Here is a 16,829-nt window from a genome sequence, read left to right as displayed (position 1 = left end):
AGATCAAACCTTAGATCGGTCCAGTGCTATCACACACATACCTAAGACTCATTGGAGGACAGTATAGAATGGTCAACCCAAAAACAAAAAATTGAAGCTCTGTTCACTTCAGTCATCAAATCAGATGCGGATAAACTTTTTTTAGTCTTCCCTACTCATGTGGAAGCCACTCAGTATGTATTTTTTATTTTTTTTTATATCTTTTATGTTCCCCGTGGGAAGTGACAATGATGTCCTGCAATCCAGGAAGTGAGTTGAATGACGGTGGACGTCATTCAACCCAGAAAATGAGCTGGAGCGGGAAAGAGCTGCATTTATTACATTTAGAAATGGTAATTATTTGATTTAAATTAAAAAAAAAAAAAAATCTGCTTGAAAATGAATACAGCTAAGGCAGGCCATACATAGGTCGAATTTCGAAAGAATTTTCTTTCGAAAATCTTATCTAAGAATTTTCGTTTGTATTTCGCACCATTAGTGGGCTGCAGCAACAGCTGATTTTCATGCAGCCATTGAATTTGAGCAACCGGACATGTTGGAAATTTTTTGAAAAGCGAACAATTTTCTAATCAATGAACCGTGCGAGAAATGTAATCGAAAAAGAAATGCGCATGTGCAAGAAAAGAAAATTCCCGTAAAGAAAAGAAGACTCCCAGCCACAAAAATTCTTTTCTGTAGCAGCATGAGGTGAAATTGAAGGCTTGGTTGGCCGAATTTCGAAATCAATGGTGGCACCATCGGATCACAAAATGCACAAATTTTCTGATTTTTCAAAAGAAAATTCTTTCGAAATTCGACCCATGTATGGCCAGCTTAAGTCAATGTTTTCTACTATTTTGATAAATCAATGTTTTTGTAGAGTCATACTGGTCTCCAATCTGTTCCCCTTCCCATTTATTATTTTTTCATAAAACATGATGAGGTAAAGATGGAGGTGTGTGCCCGGCCTTGTTCTGGTTTTTAGAAACCATCTTCAGTCTTAGAAAATGGTCTGTCAGTGGTTGGCTTTGCTCATAATAATGAAACTGAAGAAGCAGCTTGTCTAAGCTGCTCTAAGGGCTCATCTGGGTCTGAGGTTTGGAAGATTGGACTCAGGAACGTTACCCTGAAGGCTTCCTCTAATGGAGATTACATGTCTGTATGAGTAAATCTGCTGGCGTGAAAGTAACTTGAATCGGTCGGAGTGCATTAATGAGAACGAGGATAACAGACTGTTTCTAATGATCTCTTACTCCAACACATTCTATCCTCCTGATACTTTGAGGAGCCGTCCTGTCTCTCCTCCCTGCTTTTTTTCTGCAGTATGATATTCAATGGTAGAATGAGGAACATCCATACTGAGCCTAACAGCCTGCTGTAACAGAAAGAATATGGTGCAGTTTAGCCTATTTAAATACCTGGTGATCCTACTAATGACTTTCCCTTTCTCCCCAAGGATGACAAAACTGCCTGGCCTGCAATGATTTGACTGCAGCGTGGTCACCCTGTGTAGCCCTGTAGGACACAGACTAAATTTCTGTGTTGCAGTTTTGTCACCACTGATAATCATCCCTGCCAATCAGTATAGCACTGATATCCTATAGGGTGCCTTGCATGTAGAGGAAATCATGTAGATCTCTTTAATCCCACCTCTGGCACAGTGAAGACTTCTTGGATACCAGCTCCAATGGAGTGAAAGCCTCTTAGATCCTTTTTCTAATGAAGTGAGGACATCTTGGATCGTACCTTTAATGGAGTGAGGACCAGTCTGTTAGATCTAATCTCCAGTGGAGTAAAGACCTCTTGGACCCCACCTTTAACAGAGTGAAAGTATCTTGGATCCCACCACAGACAGAGTGAAGACCTCTTAGATCTAATTTCTAATTGTGTGAAGACCTTTTTGGATCCCACCTCCAATGAAGGGAGGATCTCTTAGATCCCACCTCCAATGGAGTGCCTTAGATCCCACTTCCAAGGGAGTGAAGACTTCTTAGATCCCACCTCCAAGGAAGTGAACACTTCTTAGATCCCACCTCCAAGGGAGTGAAGACTTCTTAGATCCCACCTCCAAGGGAGTGAAGACTTCTTAGATCCCACCTCCAAGGGAGTGAAGACTTCTTAGATCCCACCTCCAAGGGAGTGAACACTTCTTAGATCCCACCTCCAAGGGAGTGAAGACTTCTTAGATCCCACCTCCAAGGGAGTGAAGACTTCTTAGATCCCATCTCCAAGGGAGTGAAGACTTCTTAGATCCCACCTCCAAGGGAGTGAAGACTTCTTAGATCCCACCTCCAAGGGAGTGAAGACTTCTTAGATCCCACCTCCAAGGGAGTGAAGACTTCTTAGATCCCACCTCCAAGGGAGTGAAGACTTCTTAGATCCCACCTCCAAGGGAGTGAAGACTTCTTAGATCCCACCTCCAAGGGAGTGAAGACTTCTTAGATCCCATCTCCAAGGGAGTGAAGACTTCTTAGATTCCACCTCCAAGGGAGTGAAGACTTCTTAGATCCCATCTCCAAGGGAGTGAAGACTTCTTAGATTCCACCTCCAAGGGAGTGAAGACTTCATGGATCCCACCTCCAATTGAGTAAAGACTTTTTAGATCCCACCATTAATAGAGTGAAGACCTCTTAGATCCTATTTATAATTGAGTGAAGACCTCTTAGATCCCACCTCAAATGGAGTGAATACTTCTTAGATCCCACCTCTGACGGGTGAACCTATTAGATCCTATTTCTGATTGAGTGAGGACCTCTTTGATCACACCTCCAATGGAGTGTAGACTTCATAGATCCCTCCTCCAATGGAGTGAAGACTTCCTAGTTTCCACTTCCAACAGAGTGAAGACCTATTACATGCCACCTCCAATGGACTGAAGACTTCTTAAGTCTCACCTCCAACAGAGTTAAAACCTCTCCAATCCCAACCCCAGCAGATTGAAGACTTCTTAGATTCCACCTCCAATGGATGAAGACCTTTTAGATCCCATCTCCAATGGACTAAAAACTTCTTAGATCTTCACCGACAGAGTAAAGACCTCTTGGATCATACTTCCAACAGAATGAAGACCTCTAAGTTCCCACCTCCAAAAAAACTGAAGACCTCTTAGATCCTGCCTTCAACAAGTGAAGACCTTTGTGCTCCTATGATGTTGTCACTTAACGATTCCTTTACTCATGTAAACTGTTAAAGCTGAAGAACCATTATGGATTCTTCCTCTGCAGTTTTATTGCAAACATGGAGTTGGCCCGCAGTGGACCTCCATACCCATTGCTTTTTACTGGACAGAAGCTCCCTGCTTACTTCTCCTCCTGAAGGATTTTAGAAGGGAATTCAGCAACATTCCTATCTCTAAAAGGGATTACATGCCCCGTTCAAGTTCATTGTGCCTTAAACCTGCCTAAATAGGGATAATACTGAGGAGTATTTTAATCCCAGCAGATCCCCGTAGACTGACAGCCGTGTCGCTGTTGATGTTTCGTAGAGCTTGCGGGCAACACAATTCCTAAACAGAAAGGGGCCGAGCTCTTTGAAGCGTGTGACATACTTAGGAACAATTAAACATGGAAGGCATTTCTGTTACATTGTTACCAGATGTAGCCACAGATGGATAAGAGTTTTGTGCTGACTGTAATTTGGGGGAATCTTTATCCAAACCTTCCAGTTCTGGAACGATTCTTCCTAAAGTTAATATAGACACAGACCTGAAATAAATATGGAGCTTTCCCACGCTTGGCTCCTCATTAGAACAGTCATTTGGCTCCGGGCCGGCTTCTTTAAGTGGATTCCCCCCGATTAATTAGTAAACATAAGAAGTCTTCTTCTGGATTCAAAGCTGAACTCCAGACAAATAGATAAATGCACAGATGAAACGCAGATACGGGAGTCGTTCTACCTGCCAAAGGATTTTGTATTTCTGTCCATCCGGTTCTGAGATTTACACAGCTCTGACACACAGCATAGTCAGGTCTGGCAGCACAGAAGATCTGATTTTTTTTCTCTGTTGCAGTTCAGTGCCCTTTCCTGAACAAGTGAAAAAGGAGTAGCAGCAGACTGATGAGGTCATCTCTCTGCTCTCTCCTCCTGTCAGCCTGTTGCTTGTTATCACATGAGCACTGCAGTACAACTGATTGGCTCCTTGTGTTGCTTTCCCCTCTTACAGTCTAGGCCAGTGATGGTGAACCTTGGCACCCCAGATGTTTTGGAACTACATTTCCCATGATGCTCAACTACACTGCAGAGTGCATGAGCATCACGGGAAATGTAGTTCCAAAGTATCTGGGGTGCCAAGGTTCGCCATCACTGCTCTAGGCTTTGCTGTACAAGCTTCAAATACCTGCTGATCCTACCAAAAATCGAAAAACGAGCCTCTAACTTCCTATGCACTGCGCCTGTGCTGTGCTGAAATGTGGAGCAATGTCATCAGCCCTTCCTTGTTCTCTTCGTGAGCTACAGAACACCTCCCCATTATATTATAGGCGCGCACAATGGCGGAGGTGTTTTGTTGTCCAGATCAGGAACTAAAAGCCTAGGGGGTGACTATGCTGCTTCCCTATAGATACAGTGAGTGAGCGTTGAAGCATTGTTACCCCCAGGACAGGAAGCTTGCAGAATCAACAAAGGAGAAAAAAAGCCTGAAAAAAAAAAGACAACTAATGCAGCCAGTGGATCTAAGGACCAGAAATCTGATGTGTATATATATAAATTAAAGGGACAACTCGTTCTTGGGTTTAGATACAATTTAAACCCCAAACCTTTAAAAAAAAAGGGTGATATATTCGCTTCTCCTCACCTGTTTTACTTCTGTAAATGCTGCGCCACCACGCATTGAATGGGTCACGTTCGGAGGCAGTGCCGCCCACCAAAGTGCAACAGTGGGGACAATTTTTGCCGCAGCGGCAAAGCAAAGCATTGTGGTGATATATTCCCTTCTCAATACCTGTTTTAACATTGTAAATGCTGCGCCACCACGCACTGCACGTGGTGACGTCATGGCCTCATTAACTTGAATGGGTCACGTTCGGGAGGCAGTGCCGCCCACCAAAGTGCAACAGTGGGGACAAATTTTGCCGCAGCGGCAAAGCAAAGCTTTGTGGTGATATATTCCCTTCTCAGCACCTGTTTTTTCTACTGTAAATGCTGCGCCACCATGCATTGCACGTGGTGGCATCACGGCCCCAGCCACTTAAATGGGTGATGTTCAGAGGCAGTGCCGTCCACCAAATGCAACAATGGAGACAATTTTTGCAGCAGTGGCAAAGCAAAGCATTGTGGTGATATATTCCCTTCTCGACACCTGTTTTAACATTGTAAATGCTGCGCCACCACGCACTGCACGTGGTGACGTCACGGCCTCATTAACTTGAATGGGTCACGTTCGGGAGGCCAGTGCCGTCCACCAAATGCCACAGTAGGGACAATTTCTTGCCGCAGCTGCGAAGCAAAGCATTGTGGATGCAGGCAGTGCCGGGACAAGGTCATCCAGTGCCCAGGGCAAAACTGCGTCCCCCTCTTTGATTAGGATTAGGGTCGGGACGCCCCCATCCCTACAATAAACCATTGCCCCCAGGGCAGCCGCCCCTCCTGCCAACCCCTTGTCGCCGGCCCTGGATGCAGCATATGCACCTCCATCCTGCTACCTTTGCAGCATAACGCGATGGGTGGTTGGGGACTGCCTGTTTTTACTGTGCCGCAGTGGTGGAACTACCAGGGTTCCAAAGGTCGCATTTGTGACCGGCTCTGGCATTCTGCCACTGTGGGGGGGCCCAAGATGGCAGGAAGTAGGCCACTGTAGAACATGTGAAAGGGTCCTGCTGCTAGAAGTTGTGTGCTTGCTTGTGATTTCCTGGAGACTTGCCTGGAGTAAAGGACCCCCAAGATCAGTGGGAAGGGCCCAGAAGGAAGGGCCACAGGGTCAGAGGGAAGGACCCTGAGACCAAACAGAAAAGGGGAGGCCCTTCATGGTCAGGGGAGGCCCTTCATGGTCAGGGGAAGCCCTTCAAGGTTAGGGGAGGCCCTTCATGGTTTCTTGCAATGGGGCCATGAAGGTTCTAGTTACGCTTCTGCCCTTCCGACAACCACAAGCCCTATTTCCCGGCACACACCGAATGCGGCTCTGAGATCGCATTAATCATCGCGATTTCAAAGCCACCGGCCAGTGCGATTTCATCTGCGGCTTCACGACATTTCATGCACAGATGTCAAAGCAAGTCGCACATGAAATCGCCAAAAATTGTGCAGGAACCCCTTTTCAAAATTGGTGGAAGTCGGCGCCGCACCAATTTGAACGGTTCCATAGGCACAAATAGGGTGCGACTTGTCACGTAACTTTAAACTGTCGAATCGCATAACAAGTCGCAGCGGCGTGAAAAGGGGGGCTCACAAGTTCATCGCACATCCCATCGCCATATGTGTGTCTGGTATCTAATAACACGAAATCCTCCATTGTCGTTCCTATTTTCTGCTTGGATGAATCTCGCTGACAGCTTGGAGGAGAGAATTGGACAATTTGAATCATCTGTCGGCATGGCAAGCCTGTCTCTGAGTGATGGGGATCACAACCTTCCCGGCACGCAGCCGATCAATGCAAAGCGCGCCATTGTATAGGACGCCATTCATAATCTGTACACATATGTTGTGCAGCATGTCTGCTACAGATGTCTCCCCTTCTCCATGGAGATTCCTATTCAATAAGAACATTGAAAAGACAATCCCACCATCAATGGGGATAAAGGATCTGAGCTCCTCTGGTATGAGGGTCCCGGGGGGGCACTCGTAATCTTTGAGTTAATGGAATTAAGCGCAGCAGCCAACATTGATTACATACAGCTTAGATTTTGTATCTTGTTATCTTGATGGATTACAGCGTACCACCATCCCTGTGCTGAGTTCCCGGGTCTGTACCCCCACTGTGCCCATTATGAGGGGTTCCCACCATCCCTGTGCTGAGTTCCCGGGTCTGTACACCCGATGTGCCCATTTTGAGGGGTTCCCACCATCCCTGTGCTGAGTTCCCGGGTCTGTACCCCCACTGTGCCCATTATGAGGGGTTCCCACCATCCCTGTGCTGACTTCCCGGGTCTGTACACCCGCTGTGCCCATTATGAGGGGTTCCCATCATCCCTGTGCTGAGTTCCCGGGTCTGTACACCCGCTGTGCCCATTATGAGGGGTTCCCACCATCCTTGTGCTGTGTTCCTGGGTCTGTACACCAGCTGTGCCCATTATGAGGGGTTCCCACCATCCCTGTGCTGAGTTCCCGGGTCTGTACACCCGCTGTGCCCATTATGAGGGGTTCCCACCAACCCTGTGCTGAGTTCCCGGGTCTGTACACCCGCTGTGCCCATTATGAGGGGTTCCCACCATCCCTGTGCTGAGTTTCCGGGTCTGTACACCCGCTGTGCCCATTATGAGGGGTTCCCACCAACCCTGTGCTGAGTTCTCAGGTCTGTACACCCGCTGTGCCCATTATGAGGGGTTCCCACCATCCCTGTGCTGAGTTCCCGGGTCTGTACTCCCGCTGTGCCCATTATGAGGGGTTCCCACCATCCCTGTGCTGAGTTCTCAGGTCTGTACACCCGCTGTGCCCATTATGAGGGGTTCCCATCATCCCTGTGCTGAGTTCCCGGGTCTGTACACCCGCTGTGCCCATTATGAGGGGTTCCCACCAACCCTGTGCTGAGTTCCCGGGTCTGTACACCCGCTGTGCCCATTATGAGGGGTTCCCACCATCCCTGTGCTGAGTTCCCGGGTCTGTACACCCGCTGTGCCCATTATGAGGGGTTCCCACCATCCCTGTGCTGAGTTCCCGGGTTCCAGTGCACACCAACAATGGTTCATGCAGTGAACAACTCGGCAACGCCCAACCATCAGCTAGTTGCGCTAGCTGATGGTTGTGACGCCCCGTGACGCCCTGCCGTGTGCAGGTGTAACGCCATAATGTGAATGGGCCCTCAATAAAAAATGGGTAGACTGACCCTTCAACTGAAATATTGAGTCTGGGTGGAGTAACCGTTTGAACATTGAGGGCCCCATACATAGAAGAAGAAGGAATTCCCTGGTGGAATCCTCCCATTCCGGCGCTCACATCTGTGCGTTGTGTTTTACGTTGAACGGATTCATTGAGTCACTCCGCGCGCTCCCCGCCTCCTTTCACTTTCCGATTTATTTTTTGTGGCACCGAAATAAGGAAATGTGATGGCGGGCAGCCCAATCTGCGACTCGCTTTCCTGAATGACTCCACTAATAACGCTGATCCCCCGCCTGGAGCCTTTCCTAAAAAAAAAAAAAAACTCATTTTATGTTCCTGGAGAGCTCCGAACTCTGCATCAGTTGTTGACGGAGTTCCCATTTAAAGAGATATATCCAGGCAAATGGCGCGCTTGGCGATCTGACAGCGCTGAAAACTGAAAATTGGTCTGGGCAGGAGACAGGTTTAAGTGCCTGGTAAACAAGTGGTTAAAGCAGGGTTAGGTTATAAAAAAAATCTCCCAAGCTTTGAACATCTCACGGAGCTCTGTTCAATCCATCATCGGAAAATAGAAAGAGTATGGCACAACTGCAAACCTACCAAGACATGGCCGTCCACCTAAACTGACCGGCCGGGCAAGGAGAGCATTCATCAGAGAAGCAGCCAAGAGGTCCATGGTAACTCTGGAGGAGCTGCAGAGATCCACAGCTCAGGTGGGAGAATCTGTCCACAGGACAACTATTAGTCGTGTTCTCCACAAATCTGCCCTTTATGGAAGAGTGACAAGAAGAAAGACATTGGTGAAAGAAAGTCATAAGAAGTCCTGTTTGTAGTTTGTGAGAAGCCATGTGGAGGACACAGCAAACATGTGGAAGAAGGTGATCTGGTCACATGAGACCAAAATTCAACTTTATGGCCTAAAAGTAAAACGCTATGTGTGGGGAAAACTAACACTGCACATCACCCTGAACACACCATCCCCACCGTGAAACATGGTGGTGGCAGCATCATGTGGTGGGGATGGTTTTCTTCAGCAGGGACAGGGAAGCTGGTCAGAGTTGATGGGAAGATGGATGGAGACAAATACAGGACAATCTTAGAAGAAAACCTGTTAGAGTCTACAAAAGACTTGAGACCGGGGCGGAGGTTCACCTTCCAGCAGGACAACGACCCGAAACATCCAGCCAGAGCTACAATGGAATGGTTTAGATCAAAGCATATTCATGTGTTAGAATGGCCCAGTCACAGTCCAGACCTAAATCACATTGAGAATCTGTGGCAAGACTTGAAAATTGCTGTTCACAGACGCTCTTCATACATTTTAATGCATAATTCCTTCCACTGCTTGCATCAGGGCTGGGGGCTCTGGAGAGGAGTGCTGAGGCCGGGTGATGTACAGCACCCTGCTGGCCCCTCCCACCAGCCATGATCTGCCCGCATCGCATAGAGAAGCACCGAGACCCGTGATGACATCATAGTGTCTAAAATAAGGATGTGATGAGGGAGGAACCAGGGAAGCCAACATATAAGCCGATTAAACGTTATCTTTTAATAATTAGTGAACAGCTGCGGGGGCCCGGCCCTCTTTTTTTTTTTTTTTGCTGCCGGATTCCTCTGGAGCTGTCCAGGAATTTGCAGAGTCCCGACACAGATTGGGCCCCCGGCCAGCTTGGCCTCTAGGAAGCCGCCAGCGGCGTTCTGCACAGACAACCTAATTATCATTAGAAAAGTGCAGCTTCCAAGGAGCGCTCTTTGTTCCCCGGACCCCTCTGTCCTCCCGAATTTGTCTCCTATTAATATTTCCACATTTATTTACTGCTAATGACTCGGCAAGCTTCCCGCTCGCTTTGTTTTCTCTTTTTCTTTCTTTTTCTTGGCCCGTAATCCGCCAGAAACCTGAATTCCAGGCGGTGGCTCAGCTGGTTGTATGAATACCTTTCTCTGGGACAGAGGTCACCTCTTCGTTTCCTGCCGCAGTAAATCACGCCGTTTGTATGGCCGCGCTGACGCGTGGGACCGCCGGCTTTGTGTTGTTGCCCCGCAGCAAACAATCCCCTTCTATGCGGCTATTCTCCGTCCCATCCTCACCGGGCGGAGAATTTCCGAGCGACGCGTTCCGGACTGGGGGGGGGGTCCATTCTCATCGACTGATGAGCTTTGTGATAAAAGTGGACCCACCGCTTTTTTTTTCCTTATAAATAAATTCCTGATGTCACAATATACAGCAGCAGGATCTTTTTTTTTTTTAAGAAGCGTCACATTTATCAATAAAAAAGTAATTCCTGAGCTCCACCCAGGATGGGATGATGTCATCAGTCTCTGCTGCAGACAGAATGAAGCATTTCCCCAGTCCCCCCCCCCCCCCCCGTGATCAGACTGCAACATTGTAACTTGTTTTAATTGGAAAGAGGAAAACTCCTAAATCTTCTCTCCTCCTATTGTTGCTAGCGGGGGGATCTATTGTCGCTGAGGGAATCTTATGTCGCTGGGGAGTTTCCTAAATCCTCTCTCCTCCAGTGATCAGACCTGAGGCTTTTTTTCAGCGCGGGGGAATGCAGTTCCGGCACCGCCAGCACTGAATGTATGTAATGGGTAGGGGGTGCCGGGGTGTGCTGGAGGGTCTACTGATGCTGGCTGCTGGGGGGGGGATCTATTGTTGCAGGGGGGGGGGTTCTGTTTTTGTGTGCAGGGCTGGCCCAAGACATTGTGCTGCCTGGGCCCAAGAATGAAACTCTGCTGCCCCCAACAAAAATAAAAAATAAATCACGCCCATCCAGCAAAGAGACATTTCCATAAAGCAAAGAAACATCCCCAAATAGTAAAGAGACATCCCAATCCAGCAGAGATATTTCCATAAATTCAGCAAAAAGATATTTCCATAAAGCAAAGAGACATCCCCATATAGTAAAGAGACATCCCCATACAGCAAAGAGACATCCCCATATAGTAAAGAGACATCCCCATACAGCAAAGAGACATCCCCATATAGTAAAGAGACATCCCCAGTCCAGCAAAGAGACATCTCCATATAGAAAAGAGACATCCCCATATAGTAAAGAGACATCTCCATATAGTAAAGAGACATCACCATATAGTAAAGAGACATCCCCATACAGCAAAGAGACATCCCCATATAGTAAAGAGACATCCCCATACAGCAAAGAGACATCCCCATATAGTAAAGAGACATCCCCATATAATAAAGAGACATGCCCTCTCCAGCAAAGAGACATCCCCATACAGCAAAGAGACATCCCCATATAGTAAAGAGACATCCCCGTATAGTAAAGAGACATGCCCTCTCCAGCAAAGAGACATCCCCAGTCCAGCAAAGAGACATCCCCATATAGTAAAGAGACATCCCCATATAGTAAAGAGACATCCCCATATAGTAAAGAGACATCCCCATATAGTAAAGAGACATCCCCATATAGTAAAGAGACATGCCCTCTCCAGCAAAGAGACATCCCCAGTCCAGCAAAGAGACATGCTAAGTCCAGCAAAGATTTTTTTTTTGTGACAACAGTGGATTGTGGCTGTGTAATGTGTGTCTTGTAGTCTCCATCGGAAAGTCCTCGTGACAGGGTGACAACACTGGTGCACAAATAGGTTACAAGGACAGAGTGTTGTCAGAACAGAACAGAAAGTGTTTAAGCACTTGCCGCCCGCCCATCATCAAATGTCGGAGGAGGAGCGATGCAGCTCTCGTTCTGGGGCGACGTCACATGATGGCGCCCCAAAACAGCCATTCTCCTGCGCCCGCAGGGGTGCGCAGCACGGCGACCACGGCAAGGACACAGCTAAGACATGGCTAAGACACAGCACGACCCCAATCTCGGCAAAGAGCCGATGACGCGGCTCTTTGACCATGTGATTGGCTGTGTCCAATCACAGCCGGTCACATGTAAATGCGGAAGTGCCGTTTATCGATCAGCGGCATCTCCTTGCAGGGGGGACCAGGACAGGTAATCAGTGCCCTGATTACAATAAAGCCACAGCAGTGCCCATCAGTGACACCAAACAGTGCCCATTAGTGACGCCAGTCAGTGCTGCCTTTCAGTGCCCATCAGTGCTGCCCATCAGTACCCACCATTGCCAATCAGTGCCCATCAGTGCCGTCTATCAGTACCCATCAGTGCAGCATACTAGTGTCCATCAGTGCCCTTGAGTGCTGCCTCATTGCCCATCAGTGCTGCCTATCAGTGCCCATCAGTGCCGCCTATCAGTGCCCATCAGTGCTGCCTATCAGTGCCCATCAGTGCGGCATACTAGTGCCTCCGTTTCAGTGCTCTTCAGTGCTGCCTCATTGCCCATCAGAGTCGCCTATCAGTGCCCATCAGTGCAGCCTATCAGTGCCGCCTATCAGTGCCCATCAGTGCGGCATATTATTGCCTCCTCATGAGTTCCCTTCAGTGCTGCCTCATTGCCCATCAGTGCCACCTATCAGTGCTCATCATTGTGGCATATTAGTGGCTCCTCATCAGTGCCACCAAATCAGTGCTGCCTCATCATTGCCCATCAGTGCCCATCAGTGCCACCTATCAGTGCCGCCTATAAGTGCCCATCAGTGAAGGAGAAAAATTAATGATTTACAAAATTTAATGATAGAAACGAACAAAAACAAAATGTTCTGTCTTTTTTGTTACAGCGCAAAAAATAAAAACCCCAGCAGTGATTAAATACCACCAAAAGAAAGCTCTATTTGTGGGGGGAAAAAAATGATAATATCATCTGGGTACAGCGTTACATGACCGCGCAATTGTCATTCAAAGTATGACAGCGGTGAAAGCTGACCTGGGCAGGAAGAGCGGGGGGGGGGGCGAAGCGCCCGTTAGACAAGTGGTTAAAGAGGAACCTTCATGGCGGGATCACCCGGGATTAAAAGGTTCAGCTGTGAGATTTTAGCGATTGGGTTTTATATTCATTTTAGAGCCCATTTAGTCTTTTTTGTGTACACGTCAGCGCACACATGTCACTGCATAACATACCGTATAATACGGCATTCATTCGGAAAGGCACACCAATGCGCCGAGGCAATGCTGCCTTTACCAAAAAAAAAATCGATCTCATGTGATTTTATGCGGAAGGTGCGTTGGCACGTGCGACATAACGTAAATCACAACAATTATGTAGACGGAGCCCTCATTGTGACGATTAAACGCAGGCGTTTCTAGGATTACGCAGCGATACAATGTTGCAGTTTTCACCGGTCTCAAACGCGGCGAAGATTAATGGCGCCATTTGATGTAAAGAAACGCGGCGATAATTTGTAACAGAAAGAAACCTTCGGGGAGCCGATTATAAAAGGAAGAATCCGGGGAATCCTCATGAAAAGGCGGCACATGTGTTAAGTGAAGGTGATTTATCTCCCTCAGAACCCATCAGAGTCTCCTTCATGTAGCTGCAGAAAAGACATCACCCTGCTGAGAGCCGTCATATTAAAGAGAGACCTTCAAAGAGCGATCTCTCCAACAAGTAACCTTCGTCCAACATCTGACGTCCCCTCCCCTCCCATCCCGGCTAATCCTGATCTGTCTTCAGCAACATCAACTCCAGGAACATAAATATTCCGTCCTTTTCATGTCTGCAGAATGTCGAATGTACAGGTGGGGCTCATCCAGGGAGAGAGAATAAGACAACATTTTCCAGGTGCTGCTCAGATGACGGTATATAGAGGTTGTTGGCCCTCGGCTCCCGACCAGGCAGAGCCCCCATAGTGGTTATCGGTGGTGCATGCGGGGGCAGGTGTGCGATCTGAGAGCCGGAATTCCTAGACAGGCGTCGTCTGTCCCTCTGTGTCCCCCCCCCCCCAATGGGATTTCGCAGGTATCACGCCGCTCTGTGTAGAGATCAACATGATTATTCTGAAAGAAGTATACATACACTATACTACCAAAAGTATTGGGACGCCTGCCTTTACACCCACATACACTTTAATGACATCCCAGTCTTAGTCCGTAGGGTTCTATATTGAGTTGGCTCCGCCCTTTGCAGCTATAGCAGCTTCAGCTCTTCTGGGAAGGCCGTCCACAAGGTTTAGGAGGGTGTCTATGGGAATGTTTGACCATCCTTCCAGAAGAGCATTTGTGAGGTCAGGCACTGATGTTGGACGAGAAGGCGGTCTCCGCTCTAATTCATCTCAAAGGTGTTCTATCGGGTTGAGGTCCGGACTCTGTGCAGGCCAGTCAAGTTCCTCCACCCCAAACTCCCTCATCCACGTCTATATGGACTGGTCCAAATCATTTGGTGGAGGGGGGATTATGGTGTGGGGGGAGGGGGGATTATGGTGGGGGGTTGTTTTTCAGAAGTTTGTCTTGGCCCCTTAGTTCCAGTGAAGGGAACTCCTAAGGCGTCAGCATACCAGGACATTTTGGACAATTTCACACTCCCAACTTTGTGGGAACAGTTTGGGGATGGCCCCTTCCTGTTCCAACATGACTGCGTACCAGTGCACAAAGCAAGGTCCATAAAGACATGGATGAGCGAGTTTGCGGTGGAGGAACTTGACTGGCCTGCACAGAGTCCTGACCTCAACCCCATAGAACACCTTTGGGATGAATTAGAGCGGAGACTGCAAGCCAGGCCTTCTCGTCCAACATCAGTGCCTGACCTCACAAATGCGCTTCTGGAAGAATGGTCAAACATTCCCATTCCCAACCATACAGTACATCAGAGTGCAGGAGAATGAAGGAATGAATGTATGTAGGAAGTCCTCACCATTAAGAGGCTGCCTTAAGTCAAAATGTCGCTATTCTGGCATGGTATCATATATATATATATATATATATATATATATATATATATATATATATATATATATTAATTAGGTCCACCTTTCTCTTTCTTGAGCATTCCTCCCACCCACTGTCCCTGGCGGTGAAGTCCTCTCACACTCCACAGACACCATATGGTGCTCCTGGAGCCAGTTGGGCATGGACAGCATTTGGGACCTTTTTGACATACATGTGCAGTTGGATCTAGCAGAACCATAGTTGGGAGGTGCCCACATAGTGTGATGAGTACATCACCTGGGACGTTGAGGTGCCACCTGTGCAGTTCAATGATTAGATCACCAGGAACATTGGGGCTGCATCTGTGCAGTGCAATAGAACCAAACCACCAGGGACCATGGAGTGGCGCCTAGGCAGGGAGCGATAGGACTATGCTGCTGAGGACATTGGTTGGCTGGGGACAGACGCATCAAAGCGCTGACTGTTCCCAGCAAAAGCGGGAGAGATGGCAACCACACATGAGGGTGCAGGGAAGCATCATTTGTTTGTCCATGTTTGATACAAGCCTACAACAAACGGCTTTCTAATAGAAGGTATTTTTGGATGGTGTGGGTCTCAATTTTACATTTTCCATAGGGGACTTATGGATTTCACAATGGTGCTAGCAACCCAACAGAGCTGCCAGATAGGGTGGACCTAGAGCGGTCCTATACTTTGTTGGGTACTCTAGTGTTGGAGGTGAGTATAAAAGGTCTTGCTTTGCAGGTTTCTTTTGATTTAACACTCGAGTGAAGGTCTACTTTAATCTATGAAAGGACGACCCGGTGAGAATAAAAACTACAAAACCTTTTGGTTGCTTTTATATGGTTGAAGTGCAAAGTTTGATCAAACGAAATTCTACAAAAGTCTTGTTTCACTTAGTATCTGGGGGCCCGCAATGCTCTTCCTGGTAACAAGCCTTTAATGAATGTTTTGTGTACACGGATTAAGACCCTCAGTGATGGATCATCCACTTCAAAGGCTTTGTTGCCCTCTTGGCCCCCCCAGCCGGCCTGTAGTCACCGGTTGGTTTTCAGAAGCCTTATGCATCAACCCTTTAAATTAAAAAAAAAACTTCTCAGAGTCCTCTGCAGAACACATGTGAATAATCGATGGACTAAGTACCAACTTCCTGGCCCATCAGAGTGGCCCTTAGTAAACAGCGGGGGATAATTCTAAAAGAAAGGCCATTTGTCTCACCTGGTCATTGTTAGAGATGGCACCGCAGAGGAAAGTGAACATCTGCAGTGAATACTTCCAATAGTCTGCTATTATTTCTGCAAATAATTTGCACATGTTTTATTTCAACAAGTTGACTTGTGCAGCTTGTATCAGATAGGAAGTCATTCACGGCACACTCACATATGCTTGGGATAATTACAGTGAAGCTCAAATAAGCCCTCAAGAACTGACCAAAAGCCCATCTATGCCAAAGCTTTAATTTTGGTTGTGGATAGGGTGAAGAAGGAGTAAGATCCTCTGGCCTGCTTCTATTTTGGTCCCCATTATTGAAATTTACTCTTCTTGGGAGACCTAATAATTTGTTCATTTTTGGACCTCAAAGAGGCCCTCAAGAAATGGCACCAAGTTATCAAAACCCCACCTATGGCAAAGCTTTATTTTTGGTTCTGGATAGATTGTAGTAGGAGTAAGATCGTCTGGCATGCCTTTATTTTGATCTGTGTCCCTACTATTGAGATTCCCTATCTAGGCGACCTAATAATTGTTTTGACCTCAAAGAAGCCCTCAAAAACTGGCACCAATGACCGAAAGCCCATCTATGCCAAAGCTTTATTTTGGTTCTGAATAGAGTGGAGAAGGAGTAAGATCCTCTGGCATACTTTTTTTTGGTCTGTGTCCTATCTATGAAGATTCTCCCTGTCCCTGTAACCTCATAACTGTTCATTTTTGGACCTCAAAGAGGCCCTCAATAAAGCTTTATTTTTGGTTCTGGATAGATTGTAGTAGGAGTAAGATCGTTTGGCATGCTTTCATCTTGATCTGTGTCCCTACTATTGAGATTCCTCATCTGGGTGACCTAATAATTGTTTATGTTTTGACCTCAAAGAAGCCCTCAAAAACTGGCACCAATGACCGAAAGCCCATCTATGC

Source organism: Aquarana catesbeiana, linkage group LG09 (assembly GCF_042186555.1).
Source record: "Aquarana catesbeiana isolate 2022-GZ linkage group LG09, ASM4218655v1, whole genome shotgun sequence".
NCBI lineage: Eukaryota > Metazoa > Chordata > Amphibia > Anura > Ranidae > Aquarana > Aquarana catesbeiana.
This window is presented reverse-complemented; position numbering follows the sequence as displayed.